General features: G+C 36.8%; 1 pseudogene; it reads right to left on the reverse strand.

Annotated features, from left to right (window-relative positions):
- Nucleotides 1-22,452: 22,452 nt before the first annotated feature.
- On the reverse strand, nucleotides 22,453-23,439 carry LOC143590872 (RING-H2 finger protein ATL46 pseudogene; annotated as a pseudogene).
- Nucleotides 23,440-23,781: the final 342 nt, after the last annotated feature.

Below are 23,781 nucleotides of genomic sequence, written 5' to 3' on the forward strand. Positions count from 1 at the left end.
GTATTTAATTATCGAATTAGCGATTAACTGCTTATTGCGTACCGAACAAACAAATGACCAAACGAGTCTGGTTATGACCCGACTATCTCGGTGGGCCATTTATAAGTGATATACGTATATTGTAAGCTAAAATATTGATATTATGGCCTTAGTACAATAGCAAAACAATTAAACGAAAAGATACTCATTTAACTACCTGCTATGACTTTAAACGAGAAATTTAGTTCCGAAACAAGCATTGTATCATCCGTTATGTAAGTCCCGAGAAAGGATCTTTCAATGTGATATCAAATAACTCAATGATTAGGCGGAAACTAATCAACGAGCCGATTCTTTAACACCAAAACGATGACAATCAAACACAATAAACAAGCTTCAAAACATACGTATATTGATACGTCGGGTGCTTAAGCCCTTAACAAACTTACACGGGTGATCGGTATACTTGGACGAACCACCCTACAAGAGTAAACATACACCCTTTATATAGCCTACCAACTAGGCCCAATACAAACCAAAGCCCACCAAGATCAAATGATTTCGGTTTACATATATTAGCCCAACTAAGCCCGATACTACAAAGCATAAACCACTACCTATGACCCAACAATCTCCCCCTTGGTTTATTGCTTGATTTTAGATGTATACAAAATATCAACCGTAGCCTTTTAATATGCATCCGTAACTTCTGTCTGTTGAGCTTGGTTAGATTTAGCAGCTCCCCCAGCCGCCACTTGATGTACCATTTTTTGGAGTGGGACCCTTTTCCCAGTTTGATTGATCGGCATCCATTCCTCCATACTTTAGGTCTAAGCCTTCCTTTCGGCGTATATATTGTGGCTTCAGAAGAGACACTTGGATGTTGAGTGTCTTATTTAGTGCCTCTACAACTGATATATCGAGGCCGACTAACAATCCAGCACAAGTCATGCTACTTGCCAATAGAGGTAGATACTCATGCCTTTGGTTAAAGAAAATAATAGAAATTCTGTGGTTCAATCGACTCAGAAAAGTCAAGAATGATATGTTTTCGGTTAGCCAGGCGGATTCTCGGTCAAGGTTTGATCAAGAGCTCTTTGAGATGTCAGTTGACCAAGGAGTTCTCTGGTTGACCAAAAGACCTCGGTCAATCACCACCGAAAATTCTTGGACACGACCCATCATCTTATCCATTTTACCAATCACCATTGATGACCAAACCTGCATCTACATTCAAAAGCTTAACACACAATCAATAACTTCAAAAGTAAACTCAAGATATATTAAAACCAAACCCTGATTTTCACACAAACATGTAAACCAACCATATCCCATAACTCAAACAGTCCAACACCGCTTCAAGAATTTTATAACAGAGAGTCAAATACAGACATTAGTTAGATTTTTCTTACCTCTTAATGAGATCCGGTTAAAGCTTGATGAAATCAAATAATGTTGATGATTAGATAGTTTTTTATTTCGGAAGATTTTGGAAGATGAAAGTGCTTGAGTGTTTGCAAGTTTCAAGAATGATTAATAATGTGTAATGAGTATCTTTTAAACTTCCGAGACACATCAATCTAGGCCGAGAACCCAGATGGGCCGAAAATAACTATTTTGGGCCAAACGAACTGGACCGAAAACACATAACAGTGGAACTCGTTGGACCAAACAGAATGACCCAAGGACATTAACATAATCCCGTTTCATGTTAAAAAATGATTTCTTAAGGAATTTTTTTCGACATGAGTAGACATGAGGTAAAAATAAAATTAAAAATAAAATAAAAATTAGAATAAAAACTAAACTAAAAAAAAATAATTTACCTTTCTGGCCTTCAGTAGATTTAGCATATTTTGGGATCAAATTTCAGCTATTTTTTTAAAAAAAACAGGCAATACCCTTTGTGAAATGATCCGAACATGAAATCATATTGATTGAGGTACTTTCACAATGATTCATTTTCAGCATTATTGTGACATAGTTAAAAGGTTGATAGCAGGTAAATAGCATGATTTTCATTGCGCCAGTGATATGATTAGATTCAATTAGGCATAAAGCTTATATGGGTATCACTTATGGACTTATGATGCCCCTTATCTCTTCTCAAGGCGTATTTGGCTTTCCCAGATCACCCCAATTTGACTCCAACCCCCTAGTGCTTGATCAAAAGAACTTTTCAATACAAAAATAATTTTAAGCTTTAAGGTTGAACGTTGGACTTACATGCCATCTAGACTTACAAGCCTTACATTCAGGGTGTTTAGGACTTATTTGTATGCCCCACCCCTGTAGTTCCCTGGTCCTTTAAGCTTTTAAAACAAATTTAATTTGCAATAGTATTATATATGTACAATTTTTTTTAATGAAACACAATATTTTGGCGATCAAGACACTAACGGACTTGTGTATGACTAGGTAATTGCTTTTATGCCTATCATTCGGAGAGATGTATCTAGGGACATACAAACATCGTTAAAATAACTCTCCACAACAAGTTTAGCAGATTTAGTTTATATCACTTTAAACTTTTACTTGTCATGGAAAGCTACCATACACATCACTGACTGTTCAAAAACCTTTTTAGCTTAATAACTACACACGTTAGGAACATAGAATCAATTTTATCTATTAATTTTCAAAGTTTGGATCCATTTTCATTTGAAAATAATTTTAAGCTTCTATAAAGCTTTAACTGAATAATAATATCACTTTCCCGATGATAACTTAGAAGGCAGTTTTAGATTCAATCACCCCGGTTACTTTCAGTTTTCAGATAAATGGCTATCCTTTATGTCTACAGGTAGACAATAGGACCAAACATATATTAATACATGTCCTTCAAACTTAGGTAACCGACATAATTTTCAGTGAGAGAACTTAAAATCAGATGGTTAAAAGAACAAAAACCTTATACAATTTTTTTTATATTCAGTCGCCTCAGTCACTTTCAGTCCTTAGGTTAATGGCTATCCTGTATGTCAAAGATTGACAACGGGACCAAACATAAAGATATGTCCCTTGAACTTGAATAACCGGCATATTTTTAAGCAACAAAACAAAACGTTTTTTTCTAATTTAAAAAACACATACACTTTTTGTATTTTTCTTTTCTCCCCCTAAATTTGTACAGAAATTATGACAGACAAAAAAACGTTTATGTACAAAATTTAAACCTAAAAAATACTCAGTCATAAAAATGCAGCATCTTAAGAAACCCTACAAGCACATTAAATCTGGTTGTTCCGACCGATTTCGTAAATAATTCCACCACATTATTATCAGTGTGGATCTGTTCAAGATAAATTAGTTTCTGGTCGTAACAGTCACGAATAAAATGAATTTTGATCTCAAAGTGCGTGGTTTTAGAATTCTGAACCGGGTTTTTAACAATGGCAATGGCGGCATCATTATCACAGAAAATAGGAGTGTCAAGAAATTCCAAACCGTAATCCAGCAATTGATGTTGCATACAGATGACTTGTGAACAGCAGGCAGAAGCAGCAGCATACTCAGTCTCAGTAGTGGATGTGACAACGTTTGTTGTTTCTTGCATTGCCACGAGATGAGTCAATCCCCCAAGAATTGGCATTCAACAGAAGTAGATTTCCTGTCAATATTATCACCTCCATAATTGCTATCAGCAAAGCATACAAATCAAATTCTGAGTTTTTTTGATACCAAAGACCGAGCTTCGGTTGCCCCTTCAGATATCTAAAGATACGTTTAACAACAATTAAATGAGAGAGTTTAGGATTAGCCTGGAAACGAGCATATTGAAAGACTGCGAACATGATGTCAGGGTGACTAGCTGTGAGATACATTAGGGCCCGATCATCGATCGATAGTACGTTTGATCTACAGGTTTCCCTTCAGGATCTTATGAAAGAAGAGGTTTTTCGGCCATAAGAGTCGCCGCACTCTTGGAATCTTGAAACTCAAACTTTGCCAACATATCCTCGACGTATTTCCCTTGATGTAGCAGAATGCCGGTCGAGCTTTGACGAGCTTTCAAGCGCAAAAATGTCGTCATCTCCCCCAGTGAAGTCATCTCAAACCTTTTCTTCATCACTTCCTCAAACTTAGAATAGAGAAAAGTGCAGGTAGAGCCAAATATGATGTCATCCACACAAATCTGAACCAAGATCAGATCCTTTCCGACAGTCTTTATGAATACTGTCTGATCGATGGTTCCACGCTTATACCCGTGCTCCAAAAGATGAGCTGTCAACGTCGCATACCATGCTCGAGGAGCCTGATGAAGGCCATAGATAGCCTTATCCAACTTATAGACGTGCGACAGATGCTTTGAATCCACAAAACCCGGTGGCTGATCCACATAAATTTCCTCCTTCACCTCACCATATAAGAACGCTGTCTTGACATCCATCAAATAAACCGTGCATCCCATGTAAGATGCATATGCCAAAAAGATCTGAATGGCCTCAAGACGAGACACTGGAGCGTACACCTCAGTATAGTCCAAACCTTCATAGGCGTATGGTTTTATGGCCTTAAATCCTGTATTGATGGGATGCCACGAGTTCGGAAACCACGGGTCTTTTTACGGTTGTTCATCTGGGTATCTTTGGATATTTAATCAAATAAAAAGCTTTTAAGCAAAAACCCGCAGTTTACTGCAATCATTACACTCACTTACATCAATTACAGTGAAGTAAAATCTTGATCATCCAGTGATCATCCCACTGTTAGTCATACGTGGTCCTCTTACTTGCGTCCCATACCATTAAGAACAGGATCAACTAGAGACACGACGTATGTAAACCGACAGATGGAAACTTGTAAAATCACGTGTGGTAATGGGTCCGGGGTATTGCTTGATAACGGGGGTATGTCATGTAGTGGGGAACACTTGCTAGTCAGTTGAATAAATTGAACCTTAATCGTATCTAATGGATGCTTGGTATACTCTGATGTTCAAATTTAGGTGGATAAACAATATCCTTGATCGTCTTAGCTATTTATGAAAAATGTGCAACAATGTTTTTAATTTGCTATTATAAGGTTTAAGTCAAGTTGGGGTGGTTTGATCCGGTAAAATCTAAAATAAAGCGGGTCTTGACTGTGGGTTCCACTAGATTGTATACAAAATAATAATAATAATAATAGTTGGATCTTACTTGTCCGGGTAAAGACAAAGGCATGGATTTAAGTGGACAAAAATATCGATGATCGCAGTTTTTGCGTTGTTTCTAAAATTTTTTTTAAGATAATCTATATGTTTGTTAGACTGTACTTCTCCGATTCTGATCCCGTTGCAATGAGACTTTTTCAGGGACGAAAAAGGTTAAGTGTGGGGATATTTGATATAACATTTATTATTCATTAAATCCCGTGTATATTTTATCTATTATTTTATTATTTTTGGTCGGTTTCTCGTAAGATTTGTATACTACTAACATATTGTTATGTCTTAGGTTTCGGGATTTAATTTCGGTGAAAAGAGGGCGAAAAAGGAGCAAAAACAAGCCGAACCGGAGAACTGACGCGTCAGGAAACGAACCGAACCAGCAAAAAGGACCAGACCCCCCTCCTTGGGCCAGTGCGCCGCACGACAGGGGAGGGGAAGCCCACCGCGCAGCACGGCGTGGTGAGGCGGTGCCCAGATTTCCAGAATGTTCTTTCATAGGCCGACTTAACCATTTTTTGGACCCCTGTTGCCTATATAAAGACCCCTAAACTCACCATTAATCATACCTTAATCTTCCATCCGAATTTGGTGAGTTCCGAGGCGACCGAGACGAGTTTTCAGCAGGTTCGGAGTTGAAGAATCAGCTGGTGTTGCGCATAGTGGTTGAAGGCGAAGAACACGGGTTCTGTCTATTATTTCTTTCGTTTTCATTTATTTTACACCATGAATTCTTACTTGTTTGTTTCGTTTAATTTTAAGATGCTAGGCTAAACGTTATAGACTGCCTAGGCTTATGATGAACTTATGTTGATGTTTTGATTTGATTTGGGATTATTTACGTTATGGTTTTTATGATTTAGTAAAATATTTGCTTATAATTAATTGATGCGTATGGATGCTTAGGATTGTTTGATGAGTTTTGTTCCATAGTTTTCCTTGATTATTGTTTGTCATATGATAGGATTGCTATTAGGTCAATTACTTTGTGTTCTTGATTATTTTATGATTTGATTTCGCGATAAGATCATAGGAATAATATTGTTAAATAAACCTAAGTGTGCTGCTAATCTAAAATCTGTAAAGTGCTAGATTACTGATAAGTCTTTACTATTTAATCTTGCTAGATTTAGTTCTTCGTAAGAAGTCCGTCTATGGTTGATTATTTATTATTGTTTTTCAAATCAATTAAGTATAGTAAATTGCCTTTGATTTCCACGCTGTAAAGTAGGATTTAGTATAAAGGAACTAAATTATAAACAATTGGGTGACCATAAGCGAACTTGATTTTTAATACTGGTGTGCGTTAAAACTTGTTAGAAATCCATAGTTTTTCTCTTGAAAAGGGTCAGGGGTCCTATTTGGGTTTTCTTTTAAGTGTCTATTTTACGATCCCAGTCCATAACTAAATATTTTCCCGAGTAAATTCATTACTAAAATTTAAGGGAGTCTAGCCTAGGTAGTCTTCTCATCATCATCGTATTTTAAGAACAAACTTTCTTTCGTTTAAATTACTTGTTTTCTTAATTAGTTTTTAATTATAGTATTAAATTAGTATTTTAAATAAAAATCCCCCAAACAAATATAAATAATAAGTCGTGTCTTGTAGTCGAGTCTAATTAAGCTAATAAACGTAATTTAAAGAGTCTCGTGGGTTCGATATCCGGACTTACTTAGCTTTACAAGAGTCTATCGGTTCACTTGCCGGTTAGTAGTTTAGTCGAGTTTTAGAGAGTCTAGAGTATTACTTAGTGTTTATTTTTAGTTAATTTAGTCAATAAATATTAAACTACTTCAAGCACATCAAGTTTTTGGCGCCGTTGCCGGGGACTCTTGGCAATTGTGTTATTAGCTTTGATTGGACCTACTTTCTACATACGTGCTACTTGTTTGCGTTTTGTTTGAGTCGTAGAAGTCTAATTAAGTCTAGTTTGTTATTAATTATTAGTTTGTTTTTATTATTTTCGTTTTATTAGAAACTACTTAATCGGTCTTGTGCATTTTGTAGGTATATGCCACATCTTCGTTCGCAAGGACCGCCGTTGAATTGTTTTGGACCTACTCCGTTGAAATCCGAGGCAAGTTCAAGTTCATCATCGTCTGAAAAGCAACCGATCACCATAGATACTTCACCGAAATCATCACCCACAAATTCACCACCACCAAGTCCTATACCTGTTCCAATGGCCGAGAATAACCGCACCGTGTACCAGCAAGCTTTTGAAGGGTTCCATGGAGATCACTCACCCATTGTCGCTCCCGACATTAATAACCAACTCGTGGCAGATCCCATTCTATGTCATGAACAACATCACCAATCACCATCAGTTCCATGGCCGTGAAGATGAAGATGCATCGGCACACATCAACCGTCTGACTCGTGTGTTCAAAACGTTCAATTTGCAAGGTGCTAACCGGGATGCGATCTTCCTTCACTTGTTCCCGTTTACACTCTCAGATCGTGCCGCCACTTGGCTCGATTCACAACCTGCTGGAACATTCACCACATGGGAGGCGCTTCGCAATGCATTCCTCAAGAAGTACTTCCCACCTGCTAAGGCCTCTCGCATCCGTGATCAGATCCACTCCTTCCACATGGAGCCGGATGAGCCATACTACCAAGATTGGGAGCGTTTTCAGAATCTGCTGTCCCGTTGTTCACAACATGGGCTCACACCTTGGGCCTTTGTTGAGAAGTTTTACAATGGGCTTACTTATGAGGCTCAAGCAAGGTTTGACATAGCTGCTGGGGGCAATCTGATGGACAGGAAGAACGTGACCGAGTGTAACGAGATGTTTGAAAGTTTCGCGCAATCTGAGTACGCGAAGAAGCCACGAGGCGGGAATTCCAATCTCGTCACCAGTACACCCTCATCTGCTCGAGGTGTGCACCAGGTTAATCTGGATACTGGTATGGCTGCTGCTTTGGAGAATCTCACCCGGGAGATAAAAGAGTTGGTCATGATACGCTGGATTGTCCGTTGATGAATAATCAAGATGTGGATTTTGTGGCTGGTCAGAAAAGGTTCCCTAATGCTTACAACAACAACAATCAGGATTGGAACAGCTACAAGAATCAGAATCATAATCAAGGTCAAAGCAACCCAAATTGGCGTCCGGCTGGCGGGGCACCAAGTTTCCAAGCTCCCTATAACCAAAATCAAGGTCAGTATAACAGTGGAAGTTCTAATAAGCAAGGTTCGGGTAATGGGAAAGATTCAAGTGGTGGTATGGGAAGATTGGAAGAAATGTTGCAGCCAATCGTTAATTGAGATCAAGTCACTCAAAAGACCCTCGCCGACCATGATCTGCTTTTGAAGAATCAACGATCAGCTATGCTCGACATGCAAAGAACCATTGGTGATATTGCCCGATAGTTGAATGAAAGACCCCTGGGACAGTTTTCAGGTTCTACTCAACAGAATCCGGCCGCTCAAATAAAAGTGATTACTACTCGTAGCGGCAGGGTTTTGGGTCCCGAGGTAAGAAGTAAAGAGGTTGAATTGGAAGATGAGGAGGTAATGGATGAAGAGATCGAGATGGAAGTACCGGGTAAAGTGCAGAACACCGCACCAATTGCACCGCCAGTAGAGAAGAAGCCGGTTGAAGTCCGACCATCACCTTTAAAGATCTGAATATCACTTAGCTGAGATATGTCTCCTGTCATGTGCTTGGAACAGCCACTATCAACAAACCATGGTCTGATAATATTCCTCCATAGCTGTTCCTGCATGATGTGCGAGATTAGTTAGTTTTCGGTACCCAGTCCATAGTAGTTCTGGGTAAACCTGACTTGTTCAACCGTGTTACAGGTTGCCATTGCATATCTTCATGATTATCAAAAATCGAATTAGAAGGCTTTGTTATCGGAGAATTGGGCAACCATTTGTACTTTGGTTTTCAAAGTTTGTGACTTACATAACCAATTTGAACCTCCCATAGTTGGCAGTTTGATTGCTGATGTCCAAAGCTGCCATCTGATCCTCCCAAGAAAATTTTGAGCCACCAGACCCCGCTCACCCTCGCTTGAACTAGCCACATTCTCACCTCTTCCTCCGCTCATAGGAACCAAAGCTCTCTCCCTATTTCCCTCATAGGCCAGATTAGTACATTCACGAGCAAAGTGACCCGGCTCGTGACAATTGTAACACCTCAAAGAACTCTTGTTAAATCCCGCCTTCTGATTTGCAGGCACATTCCAGTTGTTTCTGCCTGTCCTCTTTGTGAACATTTTGGCTCTAAGCACGGCTATGGCGATTTTCCAAGAGATGTCCATCTCATCCACATCATCAGGATGAATCTGATCAAGCTCTGTAGCCACAACAAGTTGTACCAAGTCTCCAGCAAGAAAAGCATTGTAGCAGTTCATAAAACCTGCCATCAGAGCAATGTTCTCTTGAGTCTCCTTAGAACTAGTAGGAATTTGAATGGGAGAACGGCTGGAGGTAGCAGGGGGAACTTGCGGCTTAGTTGCATTAGCTGATTGTGGGAAGAACACGGGAGCAGCCGTTGCAGGTTGTGGAGTGAATTGACCTTGAGCTGATTTGAACATAGAGAAGGTCTGCTGAGGCTGTTATGGTTGACCATGAGAAGACTTAAACATGGAAAAACTATCTTGTGAAACAAGAGCATTGTTGGAGGCAACACCATAGCCTGCAGCATTATAAGTGTTTGCGTGATTGATTGCAGGCTGCTTGTCGTCCATATCACAAGCCTTGATAATCGCCATCACTTTAGAAAGTGTCAGTCTGGCCAAATACTCGGTCTTCTTGATAACGACCACATTCAGATCTTAGTTTTGTGGCAATGAGTTGACCAGCTTGTTGTTAATCTTAGCAGAAGTAATGTTTATATTGGCTGATCTCATCTCTGTGACTAGTGAGATGAACCTGTGTAGCTACTTCTCTAACGATTCCACCAAGACATAATTAAACATGTTAAACTGCTGTCTTAGAAGATCCTGCCTGCTCCTCCTCATGTCTTGATTTCCATCATACACTTCAATGAGGCTTCCCAAAGCACTTTTGCATATTGTAATTCCCTAAACCCCAAAGCAATTTCAGGTGAAAGTGCCATGGTTAGAGTAGCTAAAGCCTTCTCATCATCTTCAACTTTATCAAAATCTGCATCCGAATATATCTCAATAGGTTTTGTTTCCACTTCCTCAGAGCCTTCTATTTGATAAATAATAATTTGAGGACCCCTGATAATGCTCCTCCAAATCATAGCATCCTTCGCCTTTACATGCTTCTCAAATGAATTTCCACTCAGCAAATCCCACAGCATTCAGCAAATGGGGTACTCGAGTAGTAGTCCACATGATTGAATCCAGCTGTTGGTGTAGAGCAGCATCAGAAGATGTACTAACTGATTGATCCATTCTATCTTTGACCGAAAACTGTGGATGAAGAACCGAGAACCCAGAAATCTTCCCGGGACTAAAACAGCTGACCGAGAACAGTCAACTGTAACCGAGAAAGCTGTAAGCTGGCAGAGAACACAGGAGCCTTTCTCGAAAACACAAAAATCTTACTGAGAACTCTAAAATCAACAAGGCCGCCGAGAACTGTCAAAACTTTCTCGAGAACCTTGAAAACAACACCGAGAACTATTTAAACCTCAAGATGTGGTAACCTTGGAAGGTATAACTAAATCCCGAGAATAATGGGATTTGAATCAAACTCAAGATTTTGCCAGATCTTTTTCGAAAACTTTCAGCAGCCCGAAGAACACAAAGAACAATTCTTCAAAATCCAGAAATTTTCAACTACGAACACTCCCGAAAATCACCGATAAAGTCCTTGATATCACCTTCAACCAAGCCTAGAGTAGGTTAATAGGCCCTGATACAAATTTTAAGTCTCGAGAAAGGATCTTTCAATGTGATATCAAATAACTCAATGATTAGGCGGAAACTAATCAACGAGCCGATTCTTTAGCACCAACACGATGACAATCAAACACAATAAACAACCTTCAAAACACATGTATATTGATACGTCGGGTGCTTAAGCCGTTAACAAACTTACACGGCTGATCGGTATACTTGGATGAACCACCGAACAAAAGTAAACATACACCCTATATATAGCCTACCAACTAGGCCCAATACAAACCAAAGCCCATCAAGATCAAATGATTTCGGTTTACATATATTAGCCCAACTAAGCCCGATACTACAAAGCATAAACCACAAACTACGACCCAACACATTAAGTCAAAAAAGATTTACAAAACATTTATTTGAGATGTTTTAAGTGGTTCGTGAAAATATTTTCGATTTTTACAACCAAATAGTATGTTTTCTAAGGTTACAAGAAATTGACCGAAAAACACTCATTTTCGCGCTGTGTGTCATACCCAATATATTTTTCTTGCCAAAAACTGAACCCGAAATAAACTTGGACTCTGGATTTCACGTTTGGGCATGCAAAACGAGGCAAATGGCCAAAGTGGGGCCCAAAAAGGGTCCGGTCGCCAACTTGGACCAAACCCCTCTTTATATAATTAACTATCCTAGCTTATTTATCAAGTTACTCTACAAAATATCAACACTTTGCAGCTGCAGCTTTTTTTTTCCAGATTGCAGCAAACCATATGGTGAAGACATCTCTTTTGATCAATTTTTAACTTGTTTAAATATGTTTAAACACATAGAAACATAGTTTGATTACTAAATATTAATTCTAACCATGCAAAAACCCTAAAAATGATCCATAAACCTATTTTGATCATAAACATGGTTGGAAATCAGAATTGATAAATTTTTTGTCCATAAATACAGATTAAGTGGTGTAAATCGCATTTTTATGGTTTAAAAAGTTCGGTTGGAAACCCTAACCGAAACCTTATATTTCAAGGCTGGATTTTTGATGATACATGATCGGTTTTGTGACATAGGACATGTAATACATTAACTAGAAGGACAAGAACCTGTACAAGTGAGAAAAAGGCTTGAAACGATTGAAAATCGCAAAGGTATTACCGAAACACTCGTTTAGGGGCTGTTTAGGATTAGATTGTAAGGCCCCGTTCCCGGTAACCCTACTTTGACGTTGGATTTACTTATAAACATAGTTCTAAAATCAGAGTTAACTAAAACTTTTCGCGGAATACTCAAATTTTTATGCATCACATCACAAAACATCAAGTCTTGTCTTAATACATATCATATAATTCATAATACTTTCATCTTGAGATGCCAGTCTTCTAGTCCCTGCCACGTGCCATCCACAAGCCAGCTCCTTCAATCTATTTACCTGCGTGCATACTAAAAGTCAGCTACGATGAGTGAGTTCTAGTTAAGCAGGTAACATACATTTCATTCTCATTCTTACTCATTTATATACACATATCCTAAGACACATATTACATTCGTTCTTACTTTCTTACTTCCATACATTCATACTTTTCCTTACTTCAGCTCTTTTATACGTACATATCATGCTATATTTTAAAGAGCCTTTCGCCCTATAACCTTCGCAGATATTATTAGGGTCTGCAACCCTTTCATTCTTCGCATATGTTATTAGGGTATGCAACCCTTTATTCTTCGCATATATTATTAGGGTATGCAACCCTTTCATTTTTCGCATATATAATTAGGGTATGCAACATTTTATTCTTCGCATATATTATTAGGGTATGCAACCCTTTTATTCTTCGCATATATATTATTAGGGTATGTAACCCTTTCATTCTTCGCATATATTATGATGGTATGCAACCCTTTATTCTTCGCATATATTATTAGGGTGTGCAACCCTTTCATCCATTAAACTATACATATCATACATACCATTTATACATTATACACATCATACATATCATTTCTTCACTAGTTATATTTTTCTCATACACCTCTTCGCACATACGTTTAACTCTTTCTATACCAATCAGGTACATTTATAAAACATTCATATGGCATACACTTACCACTTAAGGTAAGTGTATTAACTAATCACATTGAGTATGCACACAGCCCTGAAAACATAACACAGAAATGGGGCTAGAAACTCACCTGGAGATGATTTCTCTCACTGTTAATGGTAATGCCCTTCCTTAGCTGTGCACGACTAACCGTACAATACATTACGTGCGAGTATCAATTATCTAGAAATCCTACTTCTCACATCTAAATTTCGCATGATTAATTTCGCATGGTAGAATTTCGCTTCGCATGTAATTTTCGCTTCGCATGGAATTTCGCTTTGCATGGAAGTATTTCGCTTCACATGGGAATTTCGTTTCGCATGGCCGTGCGATGCGAAATTCTTGGATTTCGCATGGCACGCAATGCGAAGCCCTTTTTCATTCAATTAAGACCCAATTACCTTATTTTGTCGTTTTAGAGCCATCTTACCCCGAGACTTTTCCTTAGAACACGTATTGGCCCTTTTTATGGGTCTCGGGTTGTACCAACTTCGTATACCCGAACCGAACCAACTAACCCATTTATTAAAAGTTCATTACTTTATCTCTTATCGTGGCCCAATCCATCATCCTACCAAGTTTCATGCAAATCCGTTCACGAAAAGTAAACATTTTTAATAAAAACGCACCTTTGAGGTTTATGTTCGAAATCACTCGAATAGACCAAAATCATATCAAACGAACTTGGAATTGAGTGATTTAAGTGGCCACGCGACCGGGTCGCCGAGCTCTACCAGCGCCGCCAGCTGCCACCGCCGGAATCTGCCGCCACCGTCGCCGGAAAACCCAAACAGTTGCCCGAAAACTTCATTTCCCACTGTTACGGGTTTGCTGATAAAAACCATGCTTCCCGATCTCTGATCGAAGATCCGTCCGGTGGAAATCTTCGTTTATATCTTATGAACACTCAGTTAAAATTTGAGACCGAGCCGACGGTAGATCTCTGGGAATCGCCGGATCTTTGTGGGTTGCTCTCTAAAAAACGGGATTTTGGGTGAAGAATGAAGTTGGAGGTGATGAGGTAGTAACATAAGATGATGGCTCTATTTATAGGAAGTGGGTAGGGTTCCATGTTTAACTTTTGACCTAATAACACTTTACCCCCTCGTACTTTTAGATAACTACGTGTAACCTTTATAATCCATTCAACCTCGATCCTTTTAAATATCTCATGAAACTTGGGATGTTACATAGATTGTGACATGATTTTTGTTGTGAAACTTTTTAGGGATATCAGGGACCATATGAATGAGTCCCTATCCAAATCTGGTAATTTTTCAACAATTCGAGAATATTTGGCGAATTTATTACCGTTTGGGAACGTTTATTTGGGAAAAGTATTTAAACTACTTGAAAAATTATAAATTTTATGGAGAACTCATGTATGGCATAACATGATCACATATAATATTTGGGGTCAATTGGATAACCCTAGCTATGGTTTCTAGATTTCGCGTTTATTCAAGTTTTTATGGTCGTTTTTGGCTCAAAAAGGTATGTTGGAAAAATTTTTAAGTTTTGGAAATTTTATAGACTATTTTGGAAGTCATTTGGATCACTCAATAAATTTATCGGATTTTTTGCAAATTGTTTGGTATAAACAGACGATTTACCGGTTAAATATACCATACAAAATGAATTTTTATAAATTAATAAATCAGTAAATAATTCCAGAAATATTTTTATAAAAATCTACATATTTTAATTAGTAAGTGTATAAGTTTTCATAATTTTACGATAAAAGGATAATTAGTTGTGCTAATTTGAGAGTTAAACAAATTCGTTTATGATAAAAACGACAGTTTTGTAATTAACGAACTGGCTGGGACATCAGAACATCAAGAGTGCCCAAAAATCATATTTTTTGGTTAATTGAATAAAACCAAACATTTTGTGAGAAATTCGGACAATTTGGATGAATAGTGCGTGCTTTTCTCCAAACCAGACTAAATAAACGGAAATGAGCCCGCAGCAAATCCAAGCATCTAATCTGTGATTTTTCATTATAAATTTAATCATTATATCAACCAGCACGTTTTACCGAGCTTATGTGGTCATATCTGTTTTCTAAACACGTAAACAATCAACTTGGCCTGGCAGGTGAAACAGTGAAACTGAGCCAAGTTCAATTTTCAACATTAGATATTGAAAAACATCACAATTTAATACTATTGACATGTTCTGAGCATGACAGCTATACTAGACTAGATATACACCCCAGTTTAGTATGAAGACTATAATAATAATAATAATAAAATATTAATATTAATATTATAATACCGATTATAGGGATCAAGTGATAACGAGTGAGACGAACCACGAGCTGATATAGTACCAAGTGCCACTAAACAGTGAGTTTCATGACCCCTCTTTCTGAACTGTTTTACGAACTTTTGGGTGAAAAGCGTACTTATATACACCTACTTATCTGAAAACGATAAATGATGTGAGCCATCTAAGTGTTAATACACGAGAAGTCCCCACAAACACAACAATTGACTACGAGCTGATGAAATGTGAATAGTATTGTTAAATATTATGAATTTACACATGAATACACGCTTATACAAACACGCTATTTAGTATTAGGCATAGCAAATTGGGGTATAATATGGTCTGTAAAGGCCATGGGAACAACGTGGCCTGTGAAGGCCACGGGAATAACGTGGGCAGTGGAGGCCACGAGATTGGCATGGGCAGTGGAGGCTCCGTGGTACGAACGAACAGTCGAGGTTCACCCGTGACTTGGTAAAAATTCATCATATATATACAAACGTACATACATACATGCGTACATACAAATTATCATTTTTATGGTTACGCATTATTGATTTACTGAAAACTCGTGAAACTCACCAACTATTTGTAGTTGACCTGTTTTAACATGCTTTTCAGGTGTACCGAAATCAGAATAAAGTGATGATGTGCTACGTGTTACGGATTGTGATTGATGCTATGTGAATAGATGTACCCGTATTAATAAGGAGTGGGACAGTTTAGCAGACTGTTTTTGTTTTGTATCACCTAGCTGGTAATCGAAGATAGAACAATGCAATATAATGTAAATTAGTTTGTAATGTTTCTTTATAAACAATATGGTTGATACTAGAGATGTCTGTTGCATTCCCATTTTATGCTTCCGAAATGCTAGTCGGGTTGTAACAGAATTGCAACCAAAAACTTTAAATCAGGAACAATGAACAAACTGAACTAGCAATTAAAAGAAGAGGTAAATCAGTAAGGTCGATTTTGTAATTTTCTTTTTTAGGCATTCTAATTCCTTTAATAATATTACAAACCAAACACGCTATGGATTTTCATAGGCTTCATTGAAATTCCAATTTGAGATCCAAATCAAATTCCATTAAAGTACATTATATGCATTTGACATGTTAGTCAATAGCCAAGTTAATTGCTCAAATCTATTTTGTTATTGCTCAAATCAAAAATTCTAGATTTTTCTTATATTTGAGCTTCATAAGCTTGAGTTGTGCCAAATCAACATTATTATTAAATAGTCAAGTTCAATGTTCAGTTGGTCACAACTTGACCGTATATAGATTTTAGCATAAATTTTTTTTTTTTATAATTACGCTTTGGCCACATAGTTTTATTTGTTTAAAATTTTCACCTTAACTGATATCTTAGATTATCATAAATCAACAAACAACAAAGGAAATCAGGAATTCACATATATACACTCTATGGTCTACAATATAACCAAAAGAGAAAATTACTATTTTAGTCTCCGTGGTTTTTAGACAGAGTCACTTTTAGTTTCTGAAAAAATAAATGAACTACATACGTCCCCGTGGTTTAAAAACTGAACCATATGCGTCCTTCTGTTAGTTTAACGTTAACTTTTCCATCAAAAAATGTTTGCATTTACTCTTTTACCCCTGATAGATTATAACATGTTGAGAAACTGGTAAAAGACAGGTACGAGCCCTAATTCACAGGAAACACATCGAACAGGTATGCGATCCCTCAATCACGTCATCTTATTCCTTTCTTTGTAATATAGAGCCAACTGATTCTTCTTCTTCCTCTTCGATTCGAGTGGAGCCCTACAAAATCAAGATCATCCCCTGTTTCAATTTCTCTTCTAAAACCATTCAAGATTTTTGAAAAATATTAAATTAGGCACTGATAGACATAAACTGCAACAAAAAAGATATCAAAAAAGAAGAACGACGGCTTATTATAATTGTATTTTGACTTACTGATGGATGTGTAAGATGAACGATGAAGAAGAACGCCGGCGAGCACCAGCGAACGAAGAAGAAGAACGACGAAGAAGAAGAAGAAGAAGACGGCGAACCGGCGTACGCCGGAATTAATTTGATAGCTTGTTGTTGCTGTACGGCTGAAAAACTGAAGAACACGAAGAAGAAGAACGGCTGGTAAAGAACCGGAGGTAAGAACGGTAAAGTTAATATATTAGGGTAAATAGATGCAAAATTACATATATACCCTCAATTTGAAATTCATGTTAACAGCTGTTAAGACACAAGGACGCATATGGTTCAGCTTTTAAACCACGAGGATGTAAGCAGTTCATTTATTTTTTCAGAGAATAAAAATAACTCTGTCTAAAAACCACAATGACTAAAACAGTAATTTTCTCTAACAAAAAAATAAATAGCAACGATGTGTATTCTCATCCTTTTTTCTCCACATCTTTCTTCTATTAATTAAAAACAGATTAAATAATAATGATTTCTATATATTTTTTTTTATTTTAAAAAAGTTAAATTTGTTCATAACAAAATTTTACAAAGTGAACATTTATTTTAGTATCTAACGTTTTAACCCGTGTAACATAAATTATATTAGTTTTATAAAAATCATTTGAAAATGGCAAATTGAAAAATAAATAATCTCAACTTTTGTGTATTGGTCGATAATAATCCCAACTTTAAAAATCACTACCAGCGGTCCCAACTTTCAACTATTTTTGTCTCAATGGTCCTCCGTTAAAAAACACTTAACGCCGTTATGTTTTTTCCCAAGTTTCAAACCGATGTTTTAGAGCTTTTGATCGGAAGAACGATACGATTCGACCGATGTAAAACTTATCTCAAAACTATTATGTTTTTTCCCAAGTTTCAAATCGTATCGTTCTTCCGATCAAAAGCCCTAAAACATGGGAAAAAACATAACGGCGTTAAGTGTTTTTTAACGGAGGACTATTGAGACAAAAATAGTAGAAAGTTGGGACCGTTGGTAGTGATTTTTAAAATTGGGATTATTATCGGCCAATCCACAAAAGTTGGGATTATTTATTTTCAATTTGAATTAATTAAACTTACGCAATTTATATAGACGATAACGTGCGTTGGTGATAACTTTTGAAAGACTTGAATATATATTAAATGTACCTATAAGGTTTGAATTAGGTGGTCTAGGATTATATTTTATAATTATTTTTATAAAATATTTGCAACGAATACGAAACGATTCTTTGACCGCTTATTATATATAATTGGGAGCCTACTGTTACAAAACATTATAAATATATGAACAAACGAATACTTCTCACGAATAACGGAAGTGAACCCTCGCAAACTAATATCTAATTTCTGTGAATCATCGTCATCCAAATCATCTAATCTAACCTTATTGTTTTTAGTCCCAATTAACATAAACTAATATGTTTAGTAGTAAGTCAAAATATCCTAACAAATACAACACCAAAGTCAGGAAAGATATCTTCATTCACATCTAACCCATCACCTGTCACCATATTTCACCTCATACTTTGTTGACCTTTCCCTAACTGTCCGAACCAAACACCCCCCCCCCCCCCCCCTCTTTCTTACATGCATGATGTCTAGCTACTTCTCCTAAACCAAAACCAAAACCAAAACCAAAACAAGAGACACACAAATTTCACTACAACTTAAAATCTCTTTCTGCTCTTTGTTTGCAACCCGTCACGCAAACCACCACCAGCTCCAACTCATGGCCGGTATGCTTCTCCACCATCCTACCACCTCCCATCAGCCACCATACGGACCACCTCCGCCACCACCTTTCATCACCCAAAACACCATCGAATCACCTTCCTGTCATTCTCTCGCTCCATCTCCGCAGCCGCTAACTCTCCCTGTCTTTCTTCGCGGCCCCGTAATGCACAGTAACACCACCGCAATACACTATCGCCAAGCCCTCACCACCATTGGTCACCTCCGTCACCACCGCCAACCATCCATGAACCACCACGTCACACGCCGCTACCCGAAATACCCTGCCAACTTCCCAGGTCCAGCTCCGACACCACCTCGGAACCACCATCATCAACGCCACCTCCCTCCTCTCTATGCTCTCTCTCTCTCTCTCACTCTCTCTTCTACTCTACAACGCACACGTACAAATTAACCGTTGCCTCTTCTCCCTAGATACCTCACCACCGGTACCCATGTACCACCAGGTTGTGGCTTCAAACCCGACTCGATACACCTGTACGGTCTGTTATTAGGCCCGAACACGACCCGAAACACTCCTTCGCGAACCTTCACGTACATATCGAGCCCGTTACCGGTTTCCAGGATAAAGCATGGATTTGAACGAGCCTCACGAAGTGGAGCTAGCTAAGCATAAGCCTTTTGTTTTTTTGTCTCGTTAATCCCAAGTCATAATCCTAGAACTAAGTGAGCTAAACTCATCTCTAAACAATCTTTATATTTTTTTATAAAGTTATGTTTATGCTAGCTCTAACACCCAAATATCAAGATGCGCATTAGCATGTTTAATGATACTAAAGTATATACATGCTTAAACTTAATAAATGTGAGTTTCCGTTAAAGAATTGAACGAGTTATAAACTACGCGTTAAAAGCGTGTCAAATGTGATTTGAATATTGCTAAGTGAGCAGGCTAAAAGATATGAAATTAGAAATGTACGTTGAAAATATAAAATAACCAAATAACTCGTGATCTGTTGGTTTAATAACTCCGTTATTTGGAAAATATAACTTCTAGTGTCTAAATAAATATTTTTGCATATATATATATTGGGAAACTATTTCGAGTTAAAACGTTAAAAAATGTCGGTTATGTCACAAACATGGAATCTTATCTTATTAAATCCAAATCACAATTGTTTAACCAAAGAACAATACAAGAGTTCGAATAAACAAAAAACTAAACCAAACAAACCCGATAGTTAACGATTGATGATAGTTGTGATGTATATTACTCCTGAAGACTTTGACATAACACAGGCTGGTCGAGATCTGACACAATGGTGATTGAGACGTCTCCTGATCGAGAGTGTGATGAAGAAGATGATAAAGCCCGACTAAATGATAACTCATAAAATTTGCGTATATTTTTCTATAAGCCCACAAACACTTTCCATAAGCCCACGAACACTACAAGCCCATAACTCCCTCACTTGCATCCAAGCCCATAACTCACCAAATAATCCCATATGCAAAACATAAAAAAAACAACACATAAACACAATCTTACTTTTGGATATAAATTGAAAATAATAAAAATACTTCATACTTTTAACACTCCCCCTCAATTTGATATCCAATTATACAAACTTATCAAACAAAACCAGTTTTTAAAAACAATGTTGATTCACAAACATGTTGATAAGAACACACACTACTAAATTTTTGAATCAACCTTTTTCTTTCTTCAAACAATCCTTAACAAAACAAAAAAAAAACAATTTTTTTTTTTCAAAACAAACCAGAATCCAAAAAAAACCCTTTAATTAATAAAAAAATCATTTTACTCTCTTGAACAACAAAAGCATTTGAGACTACTTCTTTCTATTGTGATAGAATTAAAAATAGCTAATTAAGATAAAAACATAATAAATAAACTTGGACTTACAAGAAAGTTACGAAACCAGTATAGAAAAAAAATCTACTTAATAAAATTTTAAAAAATCGAAATTTTGATGCAGCCAACAAAAAAACACACTACAAAGAACCATCACCTTTGAAAACATAATATTCATAGAATTTTAATTATTTCTTCAACACAACTTCAAAAAAAAACAAACCAGTTTGACAAACCAGTTTGAACCAACAACAAAAAAAATAAAAAATAAGATCCAAGAATGAGTACGTGGGGAGGATGCATGAGGCCTAAGCACGGACAATCCATGCAATCCAACTCCAAGTAGTTCCCAGCCAAACGATCCAAGAACCAAAAAACTTTTACAACTTCACATATAAGATGGATCACAAGATTAATAAGATCATCAGATCCAAGATAAAAGTCACACGACTTCTAAAAAAATTTTATAAGAGAAAAGTCACATGACTTTTAGACTTCAGAACCAAGCCTGAAAGACTTGTGAGGAACATAAAGACTAATTTGATTTGATAAAAAAAACTTTTACAACTTTACAAGAAGTATATAAAACTTGTAAAGAACATAAAGACTAATTTGAATCAAGCAAAAACTTTTACAACCTCACAAAAAATACCGAATCACAAGATTCAGGAACAAGTAGGAACAAGTCTGATAAAAAATAAGAATCGCACGACCCTTAATCAGACAACAATTTTACAGCCAAATAAAACTTCTTATTGTAAAAAAATCACATGATTTTACAATAGAAAACATCTCATGCCAGATAAACAAGGCCGTCAAGAATCAAGAACAATCTTGAAGATATAACTGGTTAAGATATATGAACCACACGATTCGACTAACCAGTCAACAAGATTATAGACAAAACATACGAGTCAAAGAAATCACGACTCCATCAAATTTCAAGTTTGAACATTAAACAAATGGTCAAAACTGATAGCCGTGTGAACATATTTCAAGACGATTAAATCACACGATTCAAGACACACATTCGAATCAGTTTAACACCTAATATTAGTACTACAAATAACCTTGAACAAAAAAAACGAGATTCGAACAATATGTCATACCGACAGAATGATAATACCATAAAACATATAATTGGGTTCATAAAAATTGCAAACTAAACTAACATGATAAATTCACGCTCCAGATAACAAACATAAAAAACTATTAACAATTCTTGTTAAAAATAAAAGAAATTTTGCAGCAAATCAAGCTTTTACACCCATATTTGGAAAAATATCACACAAGACCATAAAAAATATATTTTTAACATACGAGTAAAACAACCACAATACCACCACACTTCTAGATGACATTAATCACATTGAATGATATATTAAAGACACTCAATACACACTTCTCATTTTTATTATGAAAATATATTCCTGAGAAAACATTTGATATTTCCAGATGACAAAAAATAAAACCATCTCCAACAAACATAATAAAAATATTTGATATTGAAAACCTCACAAAAAATACACCTCTATGGATGAATAGTTTGCTTCAAATCTATAATGTTTTACTATTTTTTTTTTCAAAACGACGAGATAGTATTATTATAAAAAGAGACTAATCAGTAAGAAAAATTATAATGAATAACATTAAAAAGAACCAAACTCTTTCATGTACCTTGCCTTCTGCTCATCCAAGGTAATTTCATGTCAACCGAAGATGGATTATGCATTTGATTCTCATCAGAACTTGTAAATTTCCCCTTTTTAGACCATAGCCATATCTTGGAAACCGAGTAACTATTGGTTTTAGCCCCAATACTGATCTTCTTTCCTTCCATATCATCATTAACTTTTAAACTTTCATCCCCTTCTTCGCCTTCTTCAATCTTTCCTTCCAAACGGTTTCTTTTATTTTTTAACGCCAGCTTGAGGCGCGCATTCCCAACCACATACTCGTATGAACCCATTGAATAACACCTTCTTGCATCCAACTTTATACTACTAGTCTCCCCAGTTTCCTTTTCACCTTCAGTTAATCTTCTAAATTCACCAAGTCTAACCAAATAAACACCTTTTTCAGCAATCATTTGTTCATGTTCAACAATCTTCTGTCCATCGTCCTCATTTTCTTCCCACATATCATCAAACTCAAAAATTGGATTATCTAATGAAATCCCAGGGTTAAAAAGGGTGTTTCTACAAAGAGGACACGTTGAATTCGACTGAAGCCATGTATCTATACAGCTTATATGAAAAGCATGGCTGCAAGTGGGAAGCAATCTTAACTCATCCGACTCAACAAACTCGGATAAACAAACCGCACAATCAAATGACTCTTTTGCCTATAAAAACAACGAGTCGATAAACGCTTGATCTAAACCGGAATCATGCAAATGAAACAGCTGTTGAAGCTGTCTTTGAAGCATATCGGAAGTGGGACCGGTCGGGTACCGACTATATCGAGTGAAATTTGACGATGAGTGGTATTTGTTCAATACTCTCACAAGCAAATGGAGCAAAGCAGATATGAAAAACAAGACAGCCAAGATTATGATAATGAAAAGAACTGCAGGACTGATCTTAATACCTTAAAATCTTGAAGATGTTGGGCTTCTGGTGGAGTGGCTGAAACCCTAGAATTGGGGATATGGTGAAGAAGATGAAGTGACTGGTGGTTTTACGCAGTCGATCCAGAAAAATGAGCGGGATGTGTAGAGAAAGCAACATACAAATTGATCTTGGTCGAATTATCAACAGAAGCCAAAACAAGATGCAGCGGAATAATCAAAATGAAGAAACAAAAAAATCAGTCATCAACAAGAACAGTTTTCGATTAGAATACCAACCCGATGATTTTAGAATAACAATTTCAAAACAGAATGCAATTGAAGACTTAGGGATTCCTCATGCAATGAA

The sequence above is a fragment of the Bidens hawaiensis genome, unplaced genomic scaffold, assembly GCF_021521415.1.
Source record: "Bidens hawaiensis isolate Kalapana, Puna unplaced genomic scaffold, B.hawaiensis_p1.1 tig00039027_1, whole genome shotgun sequence".
Lineage (NCBI taxonomy): Eukaryota > Viridiplantae > Streptophyta > Magnoliopsida > Asterales > Asteraceae > Bidens > Bidens hawaiensis.